The 25,162-nt window shown below is 53.2% G+C and overlaps 1 long non-coding RNA gene across 3 annotated transcripts; it reads right to left on the reverse strand.

The window, feature by feature from the left end:
• Positions 1-471: 471 nt before the first annotated feature.
• LOC135307130 (uncharacterized) lies at positions 472-4,038 on the reverse strand. 3 transcript variants are annotated; one of them, XR_010367858.1, is made up of 4 exons: positions 3,960-4,038; positions 3,775-3,873; positions 1,167-1,332; positions 472-637 (listed from the first exon to the last, which is right to left on the reverse strand). It is a non-coding gene; the product is annotated as an uncharacterized LOC135307130 (long non-coding RNA). The 3 variants fall into 3 exon arrangements; XR_010367859.1 differs by lacking the exons at positions 3,775-3,873; positions 3,960-4,038 and adding exons at positions 1,981-2,040; positions 2,242-2,350; XR_010367857.1 differs by lacking the exons at positions 3,775-3,873; positions 3,960-4,038 and adding exons at positions 1,796-2,040; positions 2,242-2,350.
• Positions 4,039-25,162: the final 21,124 nt, after the last annotated feature.

Here is a 25,162-nt window from a genome sequence, read left to right on the forward strand (position 1 = left end):
AAAACCCCTCAAATTTAACCCTGCTGCCCAACGCATGAGGGATCCCTGCACACCTTAGGAGAGGCCATCAATACTCCTTTGTGCCTCATGAGGGATCCCTGCACCCCTCAGCAGGGACCCCAAAATATCCCTTTGTGCCTCTTCAGGTCCAGGCCCAGATGATGCCACCGAAGGAAATGTGCCCTCAGCCCAGGGACGGTCAGCATGGGCTCCCCCTTCCCTTCGGGGCCCCGCCGCTGGGCACAGCAGCCCCTGCCTGGTTCCTGCCTGCCCACACCATGGGCATCCACGGCTGCTCCTGGGCATGGAGCTCAGCCAGTGCTGGTGCCGGGTGGGCTTTGCTTCCCCTACCACACAGACATAGTTGTGAAAACTTTATTCTTTTATTTAAATATGAAATATGGGCCAAGCCCTGCCCTGGCAGACAGGGGATGCCCACCTTCAGTCCTGGCCAGGGAACAGGACCAGGGGGCTCAGGGGCAGAGGGTCTCGTGGAAGGATGGGTTTTGGAATGGCCTCCTGACGCTGCTGCAGCCATGGCAGGGCAGATAGGGGCAGAAGTGGAGAGCTGGGATAAACTGTCAAGCTCCCGCTGTCTGTGTTGTTAGGCCCATCTGCTGAAGACGCACAGGAGCACCTGTGAAGAGAGGAGGTGGCTGAGGCCCCAGCTGCCAGTGGCACACAGGGACCCTCGTGCACAGCAGGGCCCAGAGCTGGCAAGGCTCCCCAGCACGGCTGGAGCTGCTGGCACAGCTGGGCCCAGCTGGACAGCTGCCCCTCAAGGCCCCGGCCAGCAGGGCACGGCTCTGGGCAGGGTCCCTGGCCAGGAGCGGGCCCCAGAGCGCCTCTGCCTTTCAAGGGCAACCTCGGCCCTGCTCTTTCTCCTCCCCACCTCCCTCTGCCTCTGCCCTGTGCCCCTGGGGCTGCTCTTGGCCAGGCAGCCTCAGTGGGAGCCAGCACGGGCTGCAGCCCCAGCGGGGCCCCAGGACAAGGCCCAGCAATTAAGAGGCCAATGAAAGCACTGGGCAGCAGCAGAACCCTCAGCAGAGATGTCTGGACAACCAGGGACTGGCCACAGCTCCACTGCAAACTCTCTGGGAAAATTCCCTGACTATGAGCAGCCTGTAAAGGAAGCTGTTTGAGGCAGAGAATCGCAAACCACTCACCGTTTTCTCTTCCAGCAATACCAGATTCCGGCAGAGCACAAAAGCAGGCACAGTGCTGCACCAGCCACAATGGCCATCAACTTAATCAAACAAGGTGTTCCCCAGCAGAAAACTCTTCTCATGCTTTTCCAAGTGTAGTCAGAATCTGTTGAGGTCTCGGCTGCATCTGTGGGAGCGATGGGGAGCGTGAGCCCATGCTGTGCTGCACTGCTGAAATGCAGCGTGGTGGATACGGGCAGGACGTCCTCACTCCCTGTTTCCTCCAGAGCTGGGGCCTGCAGGCACTTTGCTGCCCCTTGGCACAGGACTGCTCAGTACCCAAACCCCTGACCCTGCATGCCATAATTCCTCTATGCTGTGCCCTTCTGTTCCAACTAACACTTGTCAAAGAAATGGATAACGACAAGGAAAATGGCCAGGATTTTGGAGCTGCTCCAGGGCCCTCTCTCCTGCAAAGAGCGGCCCCTCCAGATGTGCGCAGAGACTGGGAAATTGCAGGGGATCTTAGGGTGTGCATGGCCTGTGGTGCATTGATGTCTTCCCGCTGTGCTGGGCACGGTGTGTCCACATGTGCAGCCAAAGCCCCCGGCTGCTGAGTCCCAGGGGAAGGCTGAGGGAAATGCACCCACTAAGCTGGCTGTCCACGCCACTCTGTTTTTGTTCCAGATGTTTGGAATGGTCCAGGGACTTACGAGCTCCTGTAGGTTTCTTCTTCCTTCTTGGAGGACCTTAAGAGTAATATTTCCATTTCCCAGGAATGGATCCCACAAAACGAAGTCCCAGCCTGTGGGGTCAGCAGGGACACACTACTCACCCCTGCCATGGGAGCTGGGCTTGTGTGCAACATCCACCAAAGTCCTCCCTGCAGACACACCTGTAACACAACAGCCACAGAAGCTTCTGTCATCTCTGCTGATCTACACGGGCACCCCTGAGCCACAGGAGCAGTGAGGGGATCGCGCAGCGCAAGGGCACACACGTGCATGGTTCTGTGCTGGCACCTGCAGCGATGCCCCCCTGGCCAAGCTTTGGGCTCTGAGCTGGCAGCTCTCCCAGGGGAAAGGCCTTGACCTACCCTCAGCATCTCCCAGAGGCTCAGTAATGGGTACAGGTTGGGAATTCAGATCGTCTTCATCAAAAGTATTATCTTCATCATCAGGATCGTCTTCATCATCAGGTTCACCTGCAAAGGATGGACACAACAGCTCCTGTGACACTGTTGAAGATTCTCCTTCAGGCCCGAGTGGCAGTAAGGGCACCTGGGTGATTGGTGCCCTCCAAGGCACTCCCTCAGCTCTGCCTCCCACTCAGGAGCAGGGGCAGGGGGAGCACGTGCCTGCAGTGGCCCCACACTGGGATGGAAGGATCCCTTTGCCGGACAGTCAGGGCAGAAAGGACTCCCTGGAGCTGCCAGCAGCTCTAAACCCAGACACGGGCAGGGCCAGGGCTTGAAAGTGGCAGCAGGAGCAGCTCAGGCTCCCTGGGGCTGGCAAAGGAGCTGCCAAAGGCTCAGCCCCGGGGCACAGCCCTGGGCCCGACCCCTTCCCTCTCTGCTCTCCTCCCTGGCTGCACAGAGCACATGGAAGGACACACTGGCATTGCACACGGGAGGAAGTTGGACTGCTCCTTCCTCCCACTGACAGCAATCCTGTGGGATCACTGTTGGGTACAAGAGTAGAAATTTGGAGGCCAGGATTTCCAGAATCCATCAAACTTCAGAGGATCTTAAGGGAAATGACAGAGGAATATTACTCTGGACAATGAGTACACTTGGACAATGATTGCTCTGTTAGCAAAGAGTTGCTGAAAACCTACCATCACCAAGCTCCAACATCCTTAAACTGTGCTTTAACAGCGTTTCCCAGTGATGCAAGTCACGTTCCCAATCTAGAAAGGAGCACAGATGGGAACTGTTCCATGCTGTGCTGGGATCCCCTTGTATAGGGAACCGAGCACTGCAAGGGGGTCAGGTAATGCTGTGTGCCTGCACTGCCAAGCAGCAGAGAGGGCAGCTGAAGCTTCAGCAGGGCTCAGGCCCAGAGGCACAGAAATTACCTCCTGGGCCTGTGCCTGGCAGCTCCTCCCTTCCTGAGGCAGAGGCTGCCATAGAGCCACTGCTTCCTCCGGGAAACTCAGCCTTCAGCACAGGCTCTCCTTCCATGTCTGCAGAAAGGAAAAAGGACAGCTGAATCAGGTGGGGTTGTTTCCCAATGGGAATGTGGCATCTTCAGGAGGCAATGCTTGTCTCAGTAATGGATAAGATCCAGGACAAAGACCAGGGCCCTGCCTCCTCCAAAGAGCGGCCCCTCCAGATGCACTCAGAGACTGGGAAATTGCAGGGGATCTCAGGGTGGGCATGGCCCATGGTGCAGTTTGGGCTCCCTGTCAGCTGATGCCAAATGCCTTCCTGCAGAGGCTGGGCAGAAGCTGCAGCCAGGCCAGACTGGGAAACAGCCCTGCAGGGTGTCAAAGCAGCAGCAGCAGCAGCAGCGGGGCAGCGAGGCTGCCATGGATCCCTTCCCACTGTGCTGGGCACGGCATGTCCAGATGTGCAGCCAAAGCCCCTGGCTGCTGAGTCCCAGGGGAAGCATGAGGGAAATGCACCCACCACGTTGTCTCTCCAGGTCACTCCAGATCCTGTCCATCTGTTTGGATGCCTCCAGGGACTTCCTGTCTCCTCTAGGTTTGTTCCTCCCTCTCAGAGGACCTTAAGAAAAGCATTTGCATTTCGGGTGAATGGATCCCAGTGAACCAGGGCTCAGCCTGTGGGGTCAGCAGGCACACACTACTCACCCCTGCCATGGGAGCGGGGCTTGTGTGCAGCAACCAGGAAAGGAGCCTGAAAAGTCTTTCCTGCAGACACACCTGTAATTCAACAGCCACAGAAGCTCCTGTCACCTGCTTCCTGACAGGTTCTCAATGATTATTCTTTTAGCAACATTGACAACATACCTGCTGGAGGGTTAAGACCCTGGAAATCTTCATTAAGCCAAGCTGCTGGAGAAGCCTTCCTAGCATGCTCATCTAGAGGGGAGCACAGATCAGATCAGAACCCATTTCCATGGTGTGCTGGGATTCCCCTCTCCCTTAGAGAACTGGGCACTGCAAGGGGGTCAGGTAAGGCCTTGGCTGCCAGATATCAATGGACAAGGCCAAAGCTGCACAGGGGCCTGGGGAACTCTGGAATGGCTCTGGTCACTCTCCACCCTCTTTGCAGGCCCTGTGCAACATCCCTGGAGGGGTGGCTGGAGGAGCCCAGGGACCATTGGTGCTCTCTCCCTCCCACAGAGGAAACCCTCCCTAGCACATCCCGGGGAGCAGGGAGCGCTGTGCCGGGAAAGGGGAGCCAGGCTGCCGGCTCACCTGCTCGCCACACTTGGAGTGGAGCAGCCTGGGCAGCCCAGGCAGGCAGGGCCACGGCCAGGAGCAGCAGGAGGGAGAGGCGTAGAGCAAGGGCCATGGTGCCTTGCCCTCTGCCAGTCCCACAGCTCTTGCTGCCACCGCTGTCCTGACACCGCTGTCCCAACGTCAGCACCGCTGCTGCCACCGCCGATGCTGCCGCAACAGTTGTGCTCAAGGACTGACTGCTGGCTCCTTGTGCTGCTTTGCAACCACGGGGCTCTGGGACCTCTGTGATCTCACAGCCTTCTGTGACCTCATGGCCAGGGTGGAATTGCTTTTGGAGCTGGATCTGCCTTCTTCGGAAGGGAGCTCTTCCTGCCCAGCTGCTCTGCCCAAGGGCTGTGACACAGTCCCAGCTCAGCTGATCTCACAGGTTGAGGCATGAAGGGATGCAGAGCAGACCTGCCGAGAAAGACTTGGTGTTGCAGCTAGATGAGAGGCTGGACGTGAGGCAGCCATGTGCATCCAAAGGAGAGTGCCCAGCAGGTTGAAGGAGGTGATTCCCCACCTCCGCTCAGGCGAGACCCTACTGGGAGTACTCTGGAAGGGGTTTTATAGTGATTTCTGTGAGCCATCGAGAAGTTTGATAAGAGGATCCATGTTTACCCCTGAAAGAATTTCCTACCAATGTTTTTGATATGAAAACCAAGAAAGAAGAATAAATAAGAGAAACCTGCAACTCCCTATTTCAATAAGCATTTTGCTTGTCTCTCGTGACCAATGAATAAAGTGTAAAGTTAAGAGCTTTGTAAGAATGGAGAAAAAGTATGCAGGCTAGAATAAAAACAGGGTTTGAAGCCTTCTGGAAATGGACTGTGTTGCTTTGTAGTGTCTCGGTCTCTCCCACGACAGAGTACTGCATCCAGCCCTGGGTCCCCAAGAAAGGAAGGACATGGTCCTGTTGGATCTAGTCCAGAGGAGGGACAAAATGCTCTGAGGGCTGGAGCCCTTCTGCTTTGGAGACAGGCTGGGAGAGCTGGCAGTGTTCAGCCTGGAAGAGAGAAGACTCCAGGGACACCTGATTGCTGCCTTTCAGGGCCTTATGGGGGCTTGTAAACAGATGGGACAGAATTTTTAGTAGAGCCTTTTGTGACCAGACCGAGGGGGAATGGTTTTAATCTAAAAAATGGTCAATTCAGATTAGATGAAAGAAACACATATTTTACACTATTGCTTATTAAACCTTGGCAAAGGTTGCCCAGACAGGTGGACATCCATCCCTGCAGACATTCAAGCTCCTGCTCTGAGCAACCTGACCTAGTTCAAGGTGTCCCTGCTCACTCCAGGCCATTGGGACTAGATGGCCTTTAAATGTCCCTTCCAAGCCAAGCCATTCTGTGCTCCTGTGCACCATCAAAGCAGTGCTGCATTAGTGCTGGGCTGATTATGCTGGCACCTGTATTTTGGTACTTGTGCCATTTAGCAATTGGCCACGAGAGGATTGATGGGCTGGGAAGTGAAGTCTGCAAATAACACAAAGTATGCTCAAGGAGAAACAGGAGAGCAACACGGCTTCCAGTTCAGATAAATGCCAGCATTTTGCTGCCCATTCCTGGTTAGAGAAATAAAGGAATGTCCTGAAGATCTTTTCTTGTGGGTTCATTATTGTCCATATCAGTACTTGTGTTCTGTAAAACAGGTAAGTTGTTACAGCTTCTTGCCCCATTTATCCCTGGATAAAACCCAAATACTGCATTGCTCCTTGTCTACTTTCTTCCAAGTCAGGGCAAATTTTGTTCATTACTGAGTGGGACATATTCATCTGTTCACAAGCAAATTCCTCTTGCCACTCTCACAATGGCAAGACTGCTTTGTTGATTTGCTCTAATCGGACTGTAATTAAGGCCTACCTCTCACTAGAATTAAATCTGATGCATTGGGAGGCAAAGTGTTGAGTCATTTCTCCTGGAGTCTGGCACTGTAGAGAGTTGTTCTGTAAGTAAATGACATCTGAAGACAGGTGTAGTCTACCATACTTCTGGCATACTAGAAGTGAGAAAAAACCCTTTGAATCAGGATTTTATCCTTTCTTCCTCCACCTCCTCCTCCCAGGAATTTTAATCTCTGAGGTCTAAGCTCTTCAGCTGCCTCACAAACATTGTTTTAATTCAGGCAGGTATCCATGCAGTGAGCCACAAATCAGGACCGTGGTGTGAACCTTGAAGCAATGTAGGTTTATAGCACTGAAAATAATAATCCAATACCCAGGTTAAGCCAAGCCTATTGGTTATTTCCCAAATAACTCCACCTATCCTCAGTGATGTTTCAAAAACCATCATTGTAAAAGCTAGGAGCAGGGAGAGAGAATGTTATCAAAATTAAAAATAGAGCTTTCTGAGATCTTTATATTCCTATAAAAAAAGAGTCCAAACTGTTCATCTATGGAACATCAACTAAGAAGTGAACAAAAGACTGTCAAAATTACTGCTTGGGGAATAAAAAACCCATAAATAAAAACAAGCTTAAATGTAGATAATAAGTAAACCATCATGCGGAGAAAAAAAACAGACCTGCCAAAACTAAAACCAATAAGGCTGTTTCGTCTGTCTTAATAAAATAAAACCTGAAAAGAATCAGAGATTCTCAAGGGCATTACTTTATATAGAAACTTCCTGGTATTGAGAAAAACATGAAGAAAAGTGTAGCATGCAATTCACAGATGTAACCTAGAATTTGTTAGTGGCTTTGTTGCAGAATTTCTGAGAGGAGACTGGAAAAGCATAGGGGTTGATCAGACCACGTGTGGGCATTTACAGCAGTCTGAGGGATTTACAACTGGAGGGAAGAAAAGCAGCACACAATTCCTGGGACAATCTCTTTGCTGGCTGTGGAGTTTTTGACAGTCTGTCCCCTGGGGCTGGGGGAGCTGTCACGGGGCAGGGAGGGCCAGGGGTGGTAGTGGCTACTCAGGGATGGCTTTGGCCCGTGTCCCTGGCAGCAGCCACTGCCCAAGCAGCTGTGCTGCCCCCGGGCTCTCCTCCCGGCCTGCTGGGCTTTGTTGGCTGGCACAGCCTGTGCCAAGGGCCGGCAAGGTGCCTGCAGGCCCCAGCTCTGGGGGAAACAGAGAACGTCCTGCCCGTATCCACCGTGCTGCCAGCTCAGCAGTGCAGCACAGCACGGGCTCACGCTCCCCATCACTCCCACAGATGCACCTGGCACCACAACACGTCTTCCCCATTCCCAGAAAAGCCTCAGAATGGGTTGCTGTTGAGGAACCCTCTGTTTGCATGTGATAAGGGCAAGTTTGGCTATCTGTTTCTGCCAGGAAATAATTTGGAAGTGCTCAACTGAACCTTGAATCAGAGCTTCCCCACTGCAGTTCAGGACTTTGATTGTAATTCAGTCCTAGCAGTCAGTTTTATACCCCTCCCCTTATTTTCTATTGTTTTACCATATTTTATTACCAATGGGTTGCTCCGTTCCCCCCTGTGATGTTGGTTTTGCCCCGCTTGTCCATCTCCCCAAAGACCTGCCCTTTTGTTCACTGTTCCTCCTCCCATTGCATGTCAGTCCCTCTCCAAGCCTGCCCCTTGCTCTAGAAATTTTCCTATCAATTTTGTATCCTTCGGAACCCCATTGGTTTGTTTAAGTTCTTCCCCTCCCCTGTAATCCCCAATTGGTTTAAACCTTGTATTCCCCGCCTGGTGTTCCACCCTCAGTTTCTCCCAATTGGCTAAAGATTGGATCCTGCCCTGGGACCCTGCCAGGTTTGTAAGTTGGTGTATGCCTTTAGTGCAGTGTTGGCCTGCCCCTGATGGTCTGTAGAATAATCAGCTTAGGAAAACATAGAGCAGACCTCACCCTGTTCCTTGTCCCTACCCTCAGGGCAGTCCTACCCCCAAGGCAGTCCACCTGTGCTGTAGAGCAGCTGTGCCCTGCAGCCACAGCCCAGATTCGACAGCTTTCTGGGGGCGGCCCAGTGCCACTGTGGGTGTGGGCAGCTAGTGGGGCTGAAGAAATGGGGCAGCACAGCACTTCCCAAATCAGCTCTGGGCCCTGCTATGCAGGAGGGTCCCTGTGTGCCACTGGCAGCTGGGGCCTCAGCCACCTCCTCTCTACACAGGTGCTCCAGTGCATATTCAGAATACAAGCAGAAAAGCAGAAGCAATGAGAACTTGACAGTTTATGCCAGGTCTTCGCTTCTGCCCCTATCTGCCCTGCTGTGGCTGCATCAACATCATGAGGCCGTCCCAAAACCCACCCCTCCACAATGAGACCCCCTGCCCCTGAGCCCCCTGGTCCTGTTCCCCAGCCAAGACTGAAGGTGGGCAGCCCTTGTCTGGCAGGGCAGGGTTTGCCCACATTTTATGTTTAAATAAAGAGTTGGAGTTGTCACAACTATGTCCAGGTGGTAGCAGCAGCAAAGCCCACCAGGCACCAGCACTGGCTGAGCTCCGTGCCCAGGAGCAGCCGTGGATGGCCACGGTGTGGGCAGGCAGGAGCCAGGCAGGGGCTGCTGTGCCCAGCAGCGGGGCCCCGAGGGGATGGGGGAGCCCATGCTGAGCATCCCTGGGCTGAGGCCACATTTCCTTCTGTGGGATCATCTGGGCCTGGACCCCGTCCAGGGGCATGCCCAGGAAAAGAGGGAAACCACCTAGAAAGTGCTTGCCTTGAGATCAATGGAATGAGGCTGGACTCTGAAGGAAGTCCTTCATAGCCTGAGGGGTGAGCTCAGAGCCCAGAGACAGAGACTGAGCCTGAGCCTGTGGCACCCGCAGATCTCTTATGAGCAGAGTGGCCATTTGCCCCCAAGCCTCATCTGTTCCCCCAGGGACACGTGGTGAGCACACACAGAAGATGGCTCAGCCCTGTTGCTGCTCCCTGAGTGTTATGTTTCGGTCCCTCTGAAGGCATGCAGGGGCTTTGGATCATCTCTGTGCTGTGCAAGAGTCTGGGGGCACCCAAAAATTGTGCAGGGAATTTACTGTATGTGGAAAGGTGTGCAGGGGCCGAGGGACACCTGTAAGTTGAGCAGGGGTCTGGGGTCTCTTGTGATGGCACACAGGGGGATTTTAGGATGGCTGAAGGTATAGCCTAAAGTGTGCAGCTCCCCTGATGGCCTGTGTTGCATTACTTTTGTAAGCTATGGCATCAAGTCCTCCACTTTTGAAATAGGGGTCAAAGGCCAGCACAGCGCACAGCACGGACTTGGTGGGAGCGGGGCAGGGCTGGGGCTGCCTGCAATAGTGGGAATGGCCAACGTGAGCTGAATTTTGGACATGACATTGCTTTGGCATGTAGAACCATGAAATGTCTCACGTGTCCAATATTGTATAACTCACTTCTTGTGAAAAAGAGCTAGATTGCACATAGCTACCAGCAGGGACACACTCTCCTTGCTGGAAGGGCACCTCTTGAGATCCATTCCCACAAAATTCTGCCCCGGCCATGAGGTCACAGCAGGCTCTGGGGTCACAGCAGGCTGAGGACACAGCAGGCTCTGAGGTCACAGAGGTGCCAGAGGTGCCAGAGCCCCGTGGTTGCACAGCAGCACAAGGAGCCAGCAGTCAGTCCTGGAGCACAACTGTTGCGGCAGCAGCGGCGGTGGCAGCAGCGGTGCTGACGTTGGGACAGCAGTGTCAGGACAGCGGTGGCAGCAAGAGCCGTGGGACTGGCAGAGGGCAAGGCACCATGGCCCTTGCTCTGCGCCTCTTCCTCCTACTACTCCTGGCCGTGGCCCTGCCTGACAGGGCTGCCCAGGCTGCTCCACTGCAAGTGTGGCGAGCAGGTGAGCCGGCAGCCTGGCTGCCCTTTCCCGGGACAGCGCTCCCTGCTCCCCAGGAAGCGCTGGGGATGGTTTTGCCTGGGGCTTTAGGGAGGGTTTCCTCTGTGGGAGGGACAGAGCCCCCACGGGGCCTGGGCGGCTCCAGCCACCACCCCAGGGATGTTACACAGGGCCTGCAAAGAGTGTGGAGAGTGACCAGAGCCATTCCAGAGCTCCCCAGACCCCTGTGCACCTTTGGCCTTGTCCACTGACATCTGGCAGCCAAGGCCTTACCCGACCCCCTTACAGTGCCCAGTTCTCTAAGGCAGAGGGGAATCTCAGCACACCATGGAAATGGTTCTGATCTGATCTGTGCTCCCCTCTAGACGAGCATGCTAGGAAGGCTTCTCCAGCAGCTTGGCTTAATGAAGATTTCCAGGGTCTTAACCCTCCAGCAGGTATGTTGTCAATGTTGCTAAAAGAATAATCATTGAGAACCTGTCAGGAAGCAGGTGACAGGAGCTTCTGTGGCTGTTGAATTACAGGTGTGTCTGCAGGAAAGACTTTTCAGGCTCCTTTCCTGGTTGCTGCACACAAGCCCCGCTCCCATGGCAGGGGTGAGTAGTGTATGCCTGGTGACCCCACAGGCTGAGCCCTGGTTCACTGGGATCCATTCACCTGAAATGAAAATGCTTTTCTTAAGGTCCTCTGAGAGGGAGGAACAAACCTAGAGGAGACAGGAAGTCCCTGGAGGCATCCAAACAGATGGACAGGATCGGGAGTGACCTGGAGAGACAACGTGGTGGGTGCATTTCCCTCATGCTTCCCCTGGGACTCAGCAGCCGGGGGCTTTGGCTGCACATCTGGACACGCCATGCCCGGCACAGTGGGAAGGGATCCATGGCAGCCTCGCTGCCCCATGCTGCTGCTGCTGCTTTCACGCCCTGCAGGGCTGTTTCCCAGCCTGGCCTGGCTGCAGCTTCTGCCCAGCTCCTGCAGGAAGGCATTTGGCATCAGCTGACTGGCTGCCCAAACTGCACCATGGGGCATGCCCACCCCGAGATCCCCTGCAATTTCCCTGTCTCTGAGCACATCTGGAGGGGCAGCTCTTTGGAGGAGGGAGGGCCCTGGAGCGGCCCCAATAACCTGGTCTTTCTCCTGGATCTTATCCATTACTGAGACAAGCATTGCGTCCTGAAGATGACACATTCCCACTGGGGAAGAGCCACACTTGATCCAGCATTGCCTTCTCCTTTCTGCAGACATGGAACGAGAGCCTGTGCTGAAGGCTGAGTTTCCCGGAGGAAGCGGTGGCTCTATGGCAGCCTCTGCCTCAGGAAGGGAGGCGCTGCCAGGCACAGGCCCAGGAGGTAATTGCTGTGCCTCTGGGCCTGAGCCCTGCTGAGGCTTCAGATGTCCTCTCTGCTGCCTGGCAGTGCGGGCACACAGCATTACCTGACCCCCTTGCAGTGCTCGGTTCCCTATACAAGGGGATCCCAGCACAGCATGGAACAGTTCCCATCTGTGCTCCTTTCTAGATTGGGAACGTGACTTGCATCACTGGGAAACACTGTTAAAGCACAGTTTAAGGATGTTGGAGCTTGGTGATGGTAGGTTTTCAGCAACTCTTTGCTAACAGAGCAATCATTGTCCAAGTGTAATCATTGTCCAGAGTAATATTCCTCTGTCATTTCCCTTAAGATCCTCTGAAGTTTGATGGATTCTGGAAATCCTGGCCTCCAAATTTCTACTCTTGTACCCAACAGCGATCCCACAGGATTGCTGTCAGTGGGAGGAAGGAGCATTTAGCTGTCCATCTTCCTCCTGTGGGCAATGTCACTGTGTTTTTCCATGTGCTTTTTTGCAGCCAGGGAGAGGGCAGAGAGGGAAGGGGTCGGGCCCAGGGCTGTGCCCCGGGGCTGAGCCTTTGGCAGCTCTTTTGCCTGTCCCAGGGAGCCTGAGCTACTCCTGCTGCCACTTTCAAGCCCTGGCCCTGCCCGTGTCTGGGTTTAGAGCTGCTGGCAGCTCCAGGGAGTCTTTTCTGCCCCGACTGCCCTGCAAGGGGCTCCTTCCATGCCAGTGTGGGGCCACTGCAGGAACGTGGTCCCCATGCCCCTGCTCCTGAGTGGGAGGCAGAGCTGAGGGAGTGCCTTGGAGGGCACCAGTCACCCAGGTGCCCTTACTGCCACTCGGGCCTGAAGGAGAATCTTGTACAGTGTCACAGGAGCTGTTGTGTCCGTCCTTTGCAGGTGAACCTGATGATGAAGACGATCTTGATGACGAAGATAATACTTTTGATGAAGACGATCTGAATTCCCAACCTGTACCCATTACTGAGCCTCTGAGAGATGCTGAGGGTAGGTCAAGGCCTTTCCCCCTGGGAGAGCTGCCAGCTCAGAGGCCAAAGCTGGGCCAGGGGGGCAGCGCTGCAGGTGCCAGCACAGAACCATGCACGTGTGTGCCCTTGCGCTGCGCGATCCCCTCACTGCTCCTGTGGCTCAGGGGTGCCCGTGCAGATCAGCAGAGATGACAGAAGCTTCTGTGGCTGTTGTGTTACAGATGTGTCTGCAGGGAGGACTTTGGTGGATGTTGCACACAAGCCCCGCTCCCATGGCAGGGGTGAGTAGTGTGTCCCTGCTGACCCCACAGGCTGGGACTTCGTTTTGTGGGATCCATTCCTGGGAAATGGAACTCTGTTTCTCTTAAGGTCCTCCAAGAAGGAAGAAGAAACCTACAGGAGCTCGTAAGTCCCTGGACCATTCCAAACATCTGGAACAAAAACGGAGTGGTGTGGACAGCCAGAGTGGTGGGTGCATTGCTCTCATGCTTCCCCTGGGACTCAGCAGCCGGGGGCTTTGGCTGCACATCTGGACATGCCGTGCCCGGCACAGCGGGAAGGCATCCATGCACCACAGGCCATGCCCAGCCTAAGATCCCCTGCCATTTCCCAGTCCCTGAGCACATCTGGAGGGGCTGCTCTTTGCAGGAGAGAGGGCCCTGGAGCAGCTCCAAAATCCTGGCCATTTTCCTTGTCCTTATCCATGTCTTTGACAAGTGTTACCTGGAAGAGAAGGGCACAGCATAGAGGAATTACGGCATGCAGGCTCAGGGGGTTTGGGTACTCAGCAGTCCTGTGCCAAGGGGCAGCAAAGTGCCTGCAGGCCCCAGCTCTGGAGGAAACAGGGAGTGAGGACGTCCTGCCCGTATCCACCACGCTGCATTTCAGCAGTGCAGCACAGCATGGGCTCACGCTCCCCATTGCTCCCACAGATGCAGCCGAGACCTCAACAGATTCTGACTACACTTGGAAAAGCATGATAAGAGTTTTCTGCTGGGGAACACCTTGTTTGATTAAGTTGATGGTCATTGTGGCTGGTGCAGCACTGTGCCTGCTTTTGTGCTCTGCTGGAATCTGGTATTGCTGGACGAGAAAATGGTGAGTGTTTTGCGATTCTCTGCCTCAAGCAGCTTCCTTTAAAGGCTGCTCATAGTCAGGGAATATTCCCAGAGAGTTTGCAGTGGAGCTGTGGCCAGTCCCTGGTTCTCCAAATAACTCTGCTGAGGGTTCTGCTGCTGCCCAGTGCTTCCATTGGCCTCTCAATTGCTGGGCCTTGTCCTGGGGGCCCCGCTGGGGCTGCAGCCCGTGCTGGCTCCCACTGAGGCTGCCTGGCCAAGAGCAGCCCCAGGGGCACAGGGCAGAGGCAGAGGGAGGTGGGGAGGAGAAAGAGCAGGGCCGAGGTTGCCCTTGAAAGGCAGAGGCGCTCTGGGGCCCGCTCCTGGCCAGGGACCCTGCCCAGAGCCGTGTCCTGCTGGCCGGGGCCTTGAGGGGCAGCTGTCCAGCTGGGCCCAGCTGTGCCAGCAGCTCCAGCCGTGCTGGGGAGCCTTGCCAGCTCTGGGCCCTGCTGTGCACGAGGGTCCCTGTGTGCCACTGGCAGCTGGGGCCTCAGCCACCTCCTCTCTTCACAGGTGCTCCTGTGCATGTTCAGAAGACGCACCTAAAAACAGAGGCAATGAGAACCTGAAACTTTATCCCAGTTCTTCACTTCTGCCCCTGTCTGCCTTGCCATGGCTGCATCCCCGCCATGAGGCCATCCCAAAACCCACCCCTCCTCAACGAGACCCTCTCCCCCTGAGTCCCCTGGTCTTGTTCCCCGGCCAGGAATGAAGGTGGGCAGCCCTTGTCTGCCAGGGCAGAGCTTGTCCCATATTTTATGTTTAAATAAAGAATTAGAGTTTTCGCAGCTATGTGCATGTGGTAGCAGCAGCAAAGCCCACCCGGCAAAAGCACTGGCTGAGCTCCATGCCCAGGAGCAGCCGTGGATGGCCACGGTGTGAGCAGGCAGGAGCCAGGCAGGGGCTGCTGTGCCCAGTGGCGGGGCCCCGAAGGGAAGGGGGAGCCCATGCTGAGCGTCCCTGGGCTGAGGGCACATTTCCTTGTGGGGGATCATCTGGGCCTGGACCTGAAGAGGCACACTGGGATATTTTGGAGTCCCTGTTGAGGGGTGCAGGGAATCCTTATGAGGCACAAAGGAGTATTGTTGGCCTCTCCTAAGGTGTGCAGGGATCCCTCATGTGTTGGGCAGCAGGGTTAAATTTGAGGGGGTTTTTTACTCTTCTCAGCACGGCATTGGGACATTTGGCCGAGGTTTTGCCAAGCTGGGAGAAAGCCTCTTGCAAAGGCTTGGGCCCAGCCTGTGGGCACAGCGGGCGGGCGCAGCCCATCCCCTGGGCCAGTCCGGGCTGCTCAGGCCGGGCCGGGCCAGGCTCGGGCCCCGGCAGGGAAGGGCCGCGGCCCTGGGCTCTGCTGAGGCTGCTGAGCTCCGGCCTGCCCTGTGCTGCAGCCCAACACATTGACAGCCATGGCCGTGCCCTGGGCCACCGCAGGCACCCGGGGCTACAGCTGAGGCCGCGCCTTCTCCCACTGAAGGGAGGCTGGCTCTGTTCCCTCGGAGGGCACAGCTTAGCTCCCAGCACCTTTGGGAACCTGCCTGCCGGGGAAGTGCTGGGGGGCAGAGAGTTCCAACCCTTCTCACTGGGAATTGTGTCTGGTGGTGTAGGGATTTTAAATTTTTTTTCCTTCTAAATTTGTGTCATGGGAGAGGGTTAAGTTTGCTTGCTCTCAGTAGGGCGCTTTTCTTCTTGGCAGTCAGTGGGGTTTCAATGCAGCCAGGGTTGAAGGAGGATCTCTGGCTGCTTGGGCAGTGGTTGTGGGACACCTTGGCTTCATCCTTCCTTTGGCTGTGATTTGCACTGGTGCTTGTGCAGGCATTTTAGACTAAGTGGCTTCAGTTCGTTCCTCTTGCCACCAAAAACCGAGAATAAACCTCTTTAACCTCTTTAGTATTAAGAGGCCGGCCTTACTTTCTTGACTTGCTGGATGCACAGGCCATAGGCATCACAGGGCCTTCTTGGTGGGGTCTTCAGATACCCTGGTGGTCACTGAAGAAGGAAGCTGATTTTTCTGGGAAAAAGATTGTTTCCCATGTATGGAAAAGAATAACCTGTCACTTCCCTATCCCTTTCTCTGTAAAGTGATACAAGCATGTGCATTCATCTATCTCTGTCTGCCTTATCTATCTATCTATCTATCTATCTATCTATCTATCTATCTATCTATCTTACTAATCTATTGTGGTGTTGCATTTTATTCAAATAGTATGCTCTGTCTCGAAAATGTACCTCTTGAAAATATATGGTTTATTCCAAGCTGTGTTCCTCCTCTGAAGTCCCATGAATCTGCAATCCCATTGACCCAAATCTTATTTCGCACCCACTTTGAAGTTCCCTCTTAAGCTGTGCGAGGAAAACCAGATTCTCTCATGGCCCATCTCTCCCCTAGGCTCGCCCTCTCTCCCCCTCGTTTTCCCTTTCCCCCTTCTCCCTCTGAAACCATGTTACTCCTGGGGCTGGGTCCCCCAATAAACCCTCATCTAATCAGCACCCTCAGAAGCTGTGTGGAGTCTCCTTGCGTCCCTGCTGCTGCCAGCGAACTCACAGCCCAGGGGGCCCTCCGGGGACTCCCGGGGAGCTCCCCTCAAAGGAACTTCTACAATCTATGAAATATTTCCATGCATGATATTTTGTTTATTCGTACATTATGACACATCTCTTGAGAGCTGGAAAAGAATACCATCCATCTTTGATATAACAAAGCTTGGGTGGAGGAGCAAACCTGAACTGTGATTTCCTTCTTGCTAGACATATGCTGGCTTGTTTAGATTGACTTTCAACTGAAAGTACCATGTTCATGTGCGGGTTATGGAGCCCACAGGACAGGGAAATGTCTTTGCAGTGGGCACTGCCTTTTATTCCAAGGTGTAGAAGGATTCTTGGCTGAACAAGGCCGTGATATTCTTCTCCTGCGGGAATGGGACAGCCCTGGTCTGCAGATTACAGAGTTACTCTGAAAACCATGTACTGTCCTCAAACAGGAACAAGATAGACCATGCACTGTCCTCAAATAGATACAACAAGGAAGAATGAGCATTGTGTCAGGATGAAACCAAATGCGCCAAGCTCGTCGTGGGAGCTGCTCATTTGGCACACCTTAGCTAAAGATGCTTATAGTGTGACAACCAATCAGTAATTAAGATGTATGTGTGAATATAGCTACTTAACCAATCAGCATTATGCACCAGTGGCGTGCGACAGTGTATAGAGAAGGATAAATATGCCAAAGTTGCTTAATAAAGGAGGATGACATGTAGCCACATTGGCTGTGAGTGTCGTTACTCAGCCGACTCTCCAAGGAATTGGGACCCTCCTCACCAAGGAATTGTCATTGCTGTGGGCACTGGCTGTTATTCCAACACCTGTGTCATTTATTCTACTGGAATCCTTGTGAGAAAGGTTGTTCTTCGCCATTGAGATTTTTAGGTGACATTTTTGATCTCAAACAGCCCAAAGTTTTCCATCTCTCAGGTTTCTGATGCTGTTTTTTCCTTTCCAGTCTGTTGTTGGCCAAGGAAGATGCTGCTTAGATTCTGCAGGCCCCCATACATGGATACTGTTACAGGTAAAAATCGATCCAGCCAATTCAATAAAAATAAAATGTAAATTTATTCACAACCGATATACAGTCCCGACAGCCAACAATCAAGGACAGCACTGACCCCGGGATGGAAGCTGGGTGAACACAGATCCGCCTTCTATCGCACCCAATCCCCCCTGTTCACCAATGCCGCTTGGCAGAATCCATTCTTATACTCTTTTTCTAGCCCGTGGCAGAGTCCCTTTGTCTTTCCTCAGGGTTTTTCACATTCATGATGCCTCTATTCTCCGTCCTGTGCTGGACAGAACCTTGTCTGGGAACTGATGTGTATCCACTCTTCGGTTACCGGAATCCCGTATGCAGATGTATGTCCTTGATGGTCCCCTCTGTCTAAGATGAACATCTCCATGGGCCATCATCGCTGGGCCTCCTCCTGTTCACACCAGTGAGAACGACAATCTCCTGTGCCGGCTGGGTTCACTTCCTATGTTAATGACACTCCTCCTACCCGACTGCCAGCTGCGGTTTCCTCACCCTGTGAAGCAATCCCCTCTTCCCTTGCTACTGTGATTTCAAGGCTTGATATTTTATTCTTTTATATATATATATTTGTGTTCTATCAGTATGAATTACCATAATATACATAACAGGTACCAAGCTGAAAGTTCTCCAGTGCTCCACAGCAGCCCAGTTATCCACAGGAGGGCCAAGAGCAGCTCCAGAAGCTCCAAGGGATTCTAACAGATGAATTTCTGTCCCCCAGGAAGGCAGGGTAGGTCTGAAGTAAAGGGTCTGACCCTGCACCCACATTTGCATGGCAGCAGCTGTCCCACTCTTTATGGAAGGCACATAACATGTGCCACTCTTAATTCAGCACTGGCTTAGTCAGTCTTATAAAGCTCTTATACAAAAACCAGACTGGTGAAAAAATTATTTGTATTTTAGTTGGTTGGGGTGTTTTTGGCTTTTTTTTTTCTTGGTCTTTGCTTTGGTGCTCAGAGATCATGATGTAAAAGAGATTTTCTTTTCAACTTGTCTGTGAGTGTGCAAGGGGCAAGAAAAGATGATCAGTGTTTCACCAGCTGGTTAATGAGCTCTAAAAGTAATTGTGCTGTCCCTAATCAGGGGGTGGGGGCACTGCTAACAGCCTGGATTGTCCCCACCTGTGTTCCCCTCCTTACCAAAGTGCTGTGTAGATCCAGAGCCTTGTACCTTGGCCTGATGGTGCAAAAATCCTCCCAACATCCCTCAGATTGAAAAAATAAAGGCTTTGTTCTCATTAAGATGAAAAGCTGTATGGGTGGCCTGCAGCTAATGGTCTTTTGTTGCCTGGACCCCAGTCAGTGCTCACATCTAAATGACTGACCAGCCCCAAGCTGCTCTTAAGACTGATTTGGTCAAAGGCACTGAAGCTCGGTTGAGTGCAAATTCTCCAGGAAAACAAGCACAGGAACTTGGATAATGTTGGTGGTAAAAGCATATTACAGAATGGTACCAATTCTAGCCTTTATTTTGCCTTCTTTTGCTGCCATGCATCAAACTGTGTCAGACTCATCAATGAACTGGGTTCTTCCAGGATGGGGTGTGCAAGAATGATCCCTCAGCTCATGTGTGGACCTGGTGTGCACCAGGCCAGAGACGTGACTGTCATCCATAGCCAGCCCCTGTCTGCCAAGAGAACAGGGAGCTGCAGCTCTGAGGAACTCAGGGGTGAGGCAGCAAACAGCCCAAATGCCTAGTTTATATCAGTTACTGGTCAGGACGATTTACTGCGGAGAAATTTTTATCGTCCTACCCACAGCTGGAAAAAAAGAACCCTGGCAGTTTGCTTTAGCTGTGAAGAGACTCTCTTCAACAGGTTCCAGCTCTGCTGCTTGTTTCAATTAAAAGCAGAGCCAAACTCTTCTGTTGGTCACATCAAACCAACATAAGTATCAGGAGTCTGTGAAAGACATAAGAGCGTCAACATTATTTTATTTTATAATACTTACAGTCTTCTAATTCAGCCATGGGATAATTAGGCCATCACTGACTATATCAAATAACTGGAAAAAGCACTGGAAAAGAAGTTTTATTACAATTGAGTTTTAAATCCAATGAATGAATTTCATAACAATAACTATCTAGCAAGGATACAGTAATTTAAACATCTCAAAGCTCTTTGATAATGGAGCCCTGAACCCCAGTCATGTGCAGTGCAGCCTCAGCTCTCCCTTTGAGGCCAGAGAACTCAGGACTGGGATGAGCCTTCACCCAAAAGCGGCTCCAAGACTGATTGGGAATCAATCCAGAGCAGGGCTCACACAAAGAGCAAAGTCTCAAGGCCAAAGCCGAACCTTCATCACGTTGGATTTGTTTTAACACAGATCTGGAGCAAATTTTGCTTCACTGCAACACCACTGTTACCATGAAATTTTACACAAGCTACTAAAAAAGCACTGTCCTGTTCTGTCATGAGCTGTGCTGCCCAAATGATGTACAGAAGTTTCTCTGCCTCTGCCCTGTGCTCTTGGCCAGGCAGCCTCAGTGGGAGCTGATGTTAAAGGAAAGGGCACATGAGTGAGCTCTTGGCACATGGACCTCGATTATTTTGTCAGGAAATGCACACAGAGCATTTGCCTCCAGCATGCTGTAGAATCTTCAAACTGTCATTCACCAGCTTTCTGATATAAGCAATGTCACAACCCCAAAGCAGAAGGGAGCACAGACCAGACCCATTTCCATGGTGTGCTGGGATCCCCCTGTGTCTTGGGGAAGTGGGCACTGCAAGGGGGTTGGGTAAGGCCTTGGCTGCCAGATGTCAGTGGACAAGGCCAAAGCTGCACAGGGGCCTGGGGAGCTCTGGGTAAGCTCTGGTCACTCTCCACCCTCTTTCCCTGCCCTGGGCAACATCCCTGGAGTGGTGGCTGGAGCATCCCCAGGCCCGTGGGGGCTCTCTCTCTCCCACAGAGGAAACCCTCCCCAAAGCCCTGGGTAAAACCATCTCCAGCACTTCCCGGGGAGCAGGGAGCGCTGTAGGAGGCCAGAGTAGCTTCCCCAGGCAGGTGCTGTCGGGGTGCCTGCAGCACCAAAAGCGTCTCCGCTTCGGGCAGCCTTGACAACTCCCCCAGCCCAGCAGACGCCTGAGCCCGGATGGAGTAATGACAGCCTCACCAGACAGACGAGGGCACTCTTGGCTTGGCAGATCCAGCAGGGTTTGTTTAGGGAAGATCCAGGGCTCCAGGTGGGGTGAGGGTGAGGAGAACAAACAGGAGCACAAGCTCTGATGAAGGGAACCAGGGGCCAAGAGTGAGCAGCAGGGGATGGGCCAGGGTACATCACTGGGGGAAGGTAGGAGGGGTCAGGGTACAAATCATCAATGGGGAAGGGAGTCAGGGGAGGAGTTGAAATGGGGTGACTGGGGGTCCACCAGTGGGGGAGCAGAGAGGGGGTGGTTTCCCAGGGAAAGCCAGCAGGGGGAGAGGGGGCACAGAACTCTCTAGAACAGGGAACAAACAGCAGTTGAATGACAACAGCACATTAACAACCAGAGAGTCCTGGGGATTTGTGCCAGTCTCTCACTCTAACTAAACAGCACTGTCCTCCCAGGGCATTCCAGCCCCATCATTCCCATGACTGTCTCCCACAGAGCGCTGTCCCAGGAAAGGGGAGCCAGGCTGCCGGCTCACCTGCTCCCCGCGCTTGCAGCGGAGCAGCCTGGGCAGCCCTGGCAGGCAGGGCCACGGCCAGGAGCAGCAGGAGGAAGAGGTGCAGAGCAAGGGCCATGGTGCCTTGCCCGCTGCCAGTCCCGCAGCTCTTGCTGCCACCGCTGTCCCAACGTCAGCACCGCTTTTTAAGGACGGAGGGGCTGGACATTGTGATGCTGTAGAACCACAGGGCTCTGTGACCCCAGAGCCTGCTGTGACCCCAGAGCCTGCTGTGACCTCACCATCCTGCTGTGACCTCACAATCCTGCTGTGACTTCATGGCCTGGGTGGAGATGGATCTCCGGGCTGGAATTTTCCTTTCTGGGGGCGGAGCTTGTCCTGCCTGGCAGTTGTGTCCAAGGGCTGGGCCAGTCCCCCCAGTCGAGCTCACTGCTCTGTGTTCTGGACACTGGCCCAGGAGATCACATCCAAGGATTTCTGAGCTCCTCAGGCACTGTCAGCCACAGCCCACGATGCTGAGGAGTGAGTGATCTCTGGCTGGAGACAACTACCCCCTCCCTCCTGCCAGCAGCTTCCCAGCTGGAAGTTTGGCATCTTGGGAGGACCCTGGCTCACACAGCTTTTTTGTTTCATAGGAAAGGGTGAAGCCTTTACTTCACCATTTGCTCTTCATGTGCAATGGAAGGCTCTGCTTCCTCTTGTGGTCCTCAAAGGACACAGTCAGTCAATAACACAGCGGGCGAAACCATCCGAGCTCTTCAATGCTTTGATATGCCAAAGGAAACCTTGAGGTGGGTCTGTGCTGCCTGACCAAGCCAGAGGCCTTCCATGATGGAGTGGCTGCCTCAGTGCACAAGGGAAGAGCTACAGATGCCACCACTCTGCACTGCTGTAATGCCCTGGACACATCAGCCCTGCCCAGCATCCTTGTCCCGCGTTTGGTGAGCTAAGGATCTGATGAGGCACAGTTTGGAGAATGAGGCATTGCCTGGCTGGTCACATCCACGGGGTTGTGGACAATGGCTCAGAGGCCCGATGGATGTCAGTGTCCAGTGGTGTTCCTCAGGGCGACAGCAAAACCATCCCTGGACACTGGGAACTCAATGTCCTGATGGTGCTGCTGGACAAGAAAGCTGGAGGTGCCTCCCAAACAGAACTGTTCTCATTCCCCAAGTCTTTCAGCCTTGCTCAGTGAATGAGCAGCTTTAAAAAAAAATAAATCTCTTTTTTTATCCTTTTTGTATGAAGTTTTGATTAGAAAGAAATTTTATTCTACACAGTTACATTCAGAAAAGACATTAAATAGCAGATGCTTTTAAGATGCCACATTCTGGAACTGCAGCAAATTCCTCCCTGACTGACATCCATGAGTGCCTGCTCTCAGGGAGGAATCAGAAGGTCCTGTCCAGAGGGTGGGAACAGATGTATGCCCTCTTCTCCAGGAGCTGCTTTCCAGCTTTTTTAATGGATTCATACAGGTATGCATCTGCGTCTGTGGAGAAAGAGAGAAAAGTCAACTAAGGGACCACAAAGAGCTGTTGTAAATTTCTTTTGAGAAGTGTTTTTCAATGCAAATGCGAGAGTGTGAGGGCCAGGAAGAAACTGAACATTCTCTTCTGAAAAAGATTGGTTATTACAGACTGAGCTTCAGAGAGCCAATGCCCAACTGGTCAGTACTTCCCAAAGAGTCCAAATCCCTCATTTCTATCAGCTACTTGTCAGGAGTATATACATGAAATATAGATATTATATTCCTCAATAAGAACACTGGCTGTTTGCTTTAGCTATGAAGCGAAGAGACTCTTTTCAACAGGTTCCAGCTCTGCCGCTTGTTTCAATTAAAAGCAGAGCCAAACTCTTCTGTTGGTCACATCAAACCAACATAAGTTTCAGGAGTCTTTGAAAGATATAAGAGTGTCAACATTATTTCATTTTCTAATACTTACAGTCTTTTAATTCAGCCATGGGATAATTAGGCCATCACTGACTATATCAAATAACGGGAAAAAGCACTGGAAAAGAAGTTTTATTACAACTAAGTTTTAAAATCTAATGAATGAATTTCATAACAAAAACCATGTAGTAAGAATACAGTAATTTAAACATCTCAAAGCTCTTTGATAATGGAGCCCTGAACCCCAGTCATGTGCAGTGCAGCCTCAGCTGTCCCTTTGAGGCCAGAGAACTGCCAAGGCTCAGGGCTGGGATGAGCCTTCGTCCAAAACCAGCTCCAAGATTGATTGGGAATCAATCCAGAGCAGGGCTCACACAAAGAGCAAAGTCTCAAGGCCAAAGCCAAACCTTCATCACATTGGATTTGTTTTAACATGGATCTGGAGCAAATTTGCTTGATCTGCAACACCACTGTTACAATGAAACTTTACACGAGCTACTAAATAAGCACTGTCCTGTCCTATCTTGAGCTGTGCTGCCCAAATACTGTGGAGAACTTGCTCTGCCTCTGCCCTGTGCCCCTGGGGCTGCTCTTGGCCAGGCAGCCTCAGTGGGAGCCAGCTCTGGCTGCAGCCCCAGCAGGCCCCCAGGACAAGGCCCAGCAATTGAGAGGCCAATGGAAGCACTGGGCAGCAGTAGAACCCTCAGCAGAGTTATTTGGACAACCATGGACTGGCCACAAGTCCACAGCAGCATGACTCCCAGTCAGGCTACCTATGCCAGGAGCAGAATTATAAGAAAACTGTGGAGAAAAATCAACAACTGACCCTCTGTGCTCGTACAGCTTGCGAATGCCAAAATAGCAGCCTATCAGCACAAGTGGCACAGTGATCACTGTCACCACCGTGCCTATCATGCAGGTTCTGCACACATCCTGGGGGCAGACAATTCTTGGGAGGCGCACTGGATCCGGGGCATATATTCCTGTTTCATTGATAACGTCTGTGGGAGCAATGGGGAGCGTGAGCCCGTGCTGTGCTGCACTGCTGAGCTGGCAGCACGGTGGATACAGCAGGACGTTCTCTGTTTCCCCCAGAGCTGGGGCCTGCAGGCACCTTGCCGGCCCTTGGCACAGGCTGTGCCAGCCAACAAAGCCCAGCAGGCCGGGAGGAGAGCCCGGGGGCAGCGCAGCTGCTTGGGCAGTGGCTGCTGCCAGGGACACGGGCCAAAGCCATCCCTGAGCAGCCACTGCCACCCCTGGCCCTCCCTGCCCCGTGACAGCTCCCCCAGCCCCAGGGGACAGGCTCAGGCTCTGTCAGGAGGCATGGGAATCCTTGCACTCCCCCTCTGCCCTTTCCCCACCATTGCCACCCTGTGCAGCTGCTCCCAGGTTTTGGGACGTGTCTCCCAGGGAATGGGCCCAGCAGGACTGCTGAGCCTGACTGAGCCTGGCAGAGCAATCACCTTCTGTGGCACTGTCTGGCATCTCCTCCCTTTGTGCATCGGTGGCTGGCACTGAGCCATCGTTTCCTCCAGGAAGTGCTGCCTTCCGTAAAGCTTTTTGGTCCATATCTGGAGAAAGGAAAAAGGACAGCTGGATCTGGTGGAACCATTCCCCATTAGGGTGGTGGCATCTTTAGGAAACACTAAATGTCAAAGGTATGGATAAGTATCAGGGAAAGGCCAAGGCTCTTGGGGCTGCTCCAGGGCCCTCCCATCTCCAAATAGTTGCCTTTCCAGATCTACCCAGAGACCAGGAAATTGCAGGGGATCTCAGGGTGTGCATGGCCGTGGTGCAGTTTGGGCTCCCTGTCAGCTGATGCCAAATGCCTTCCTGCAGAGGCTGGGCAGATGCTGCAGGCAGGCCAGGCTGGGAAACAGCCCTGCAGGGTGTGAAAGCAGCAGCGGGGCAGCGAGGCTGCCATGGATCCCTTCCTGCTGTGCCGGGCACGGCATGTCCAGATGTGCAGCCAAAGCCCCCAGCTGCTGAGTCCCAGGAGAAGAATGAGGGAAATGCACCCACCACGTTGTCTCTCCAGTCCAGTCAAGATTTGGTCTGCTTGGTTGGATTCCTCCAGGGACTCACTCTGTTTTGTAGTTTTTTTCCTCCCTCTCAAAGGACCTTAAGAGAAATTATTTCCATTTCTCCAGAAGTGGATTCCACAGAACCAGGGCTCAGCCTGTGGGGTCAGCAGGCACACACTACTCACCCCTGCGATGGGAGCTGGGCTTGTGTTCAGCAACCAGACCTGGAGCTTGAAAAGTCCTCCCTGCAGACACACCTGGAACTCAACAGCCACAGAAGCTCCTGTCACCTGGTTCCTGACAGTTTGTCAATGATTATTCTCTGAGGGGAAGT

The sequence above is a fragment of the Passer domesticus genome, chromosome 9, assembly GCF_036417665.1.
Source record: "Passer domesticus isolate bPasDom1 chromosome 9, bPasDom1.hap1, whole genome shotgun sequence".
In the NCBI taxonomy this organism is placed as follows: Eukaryota; Metazoa; Chordata; class Aves; order Passeriformes; family Passeridae; genus Passer; species Passer domesticus.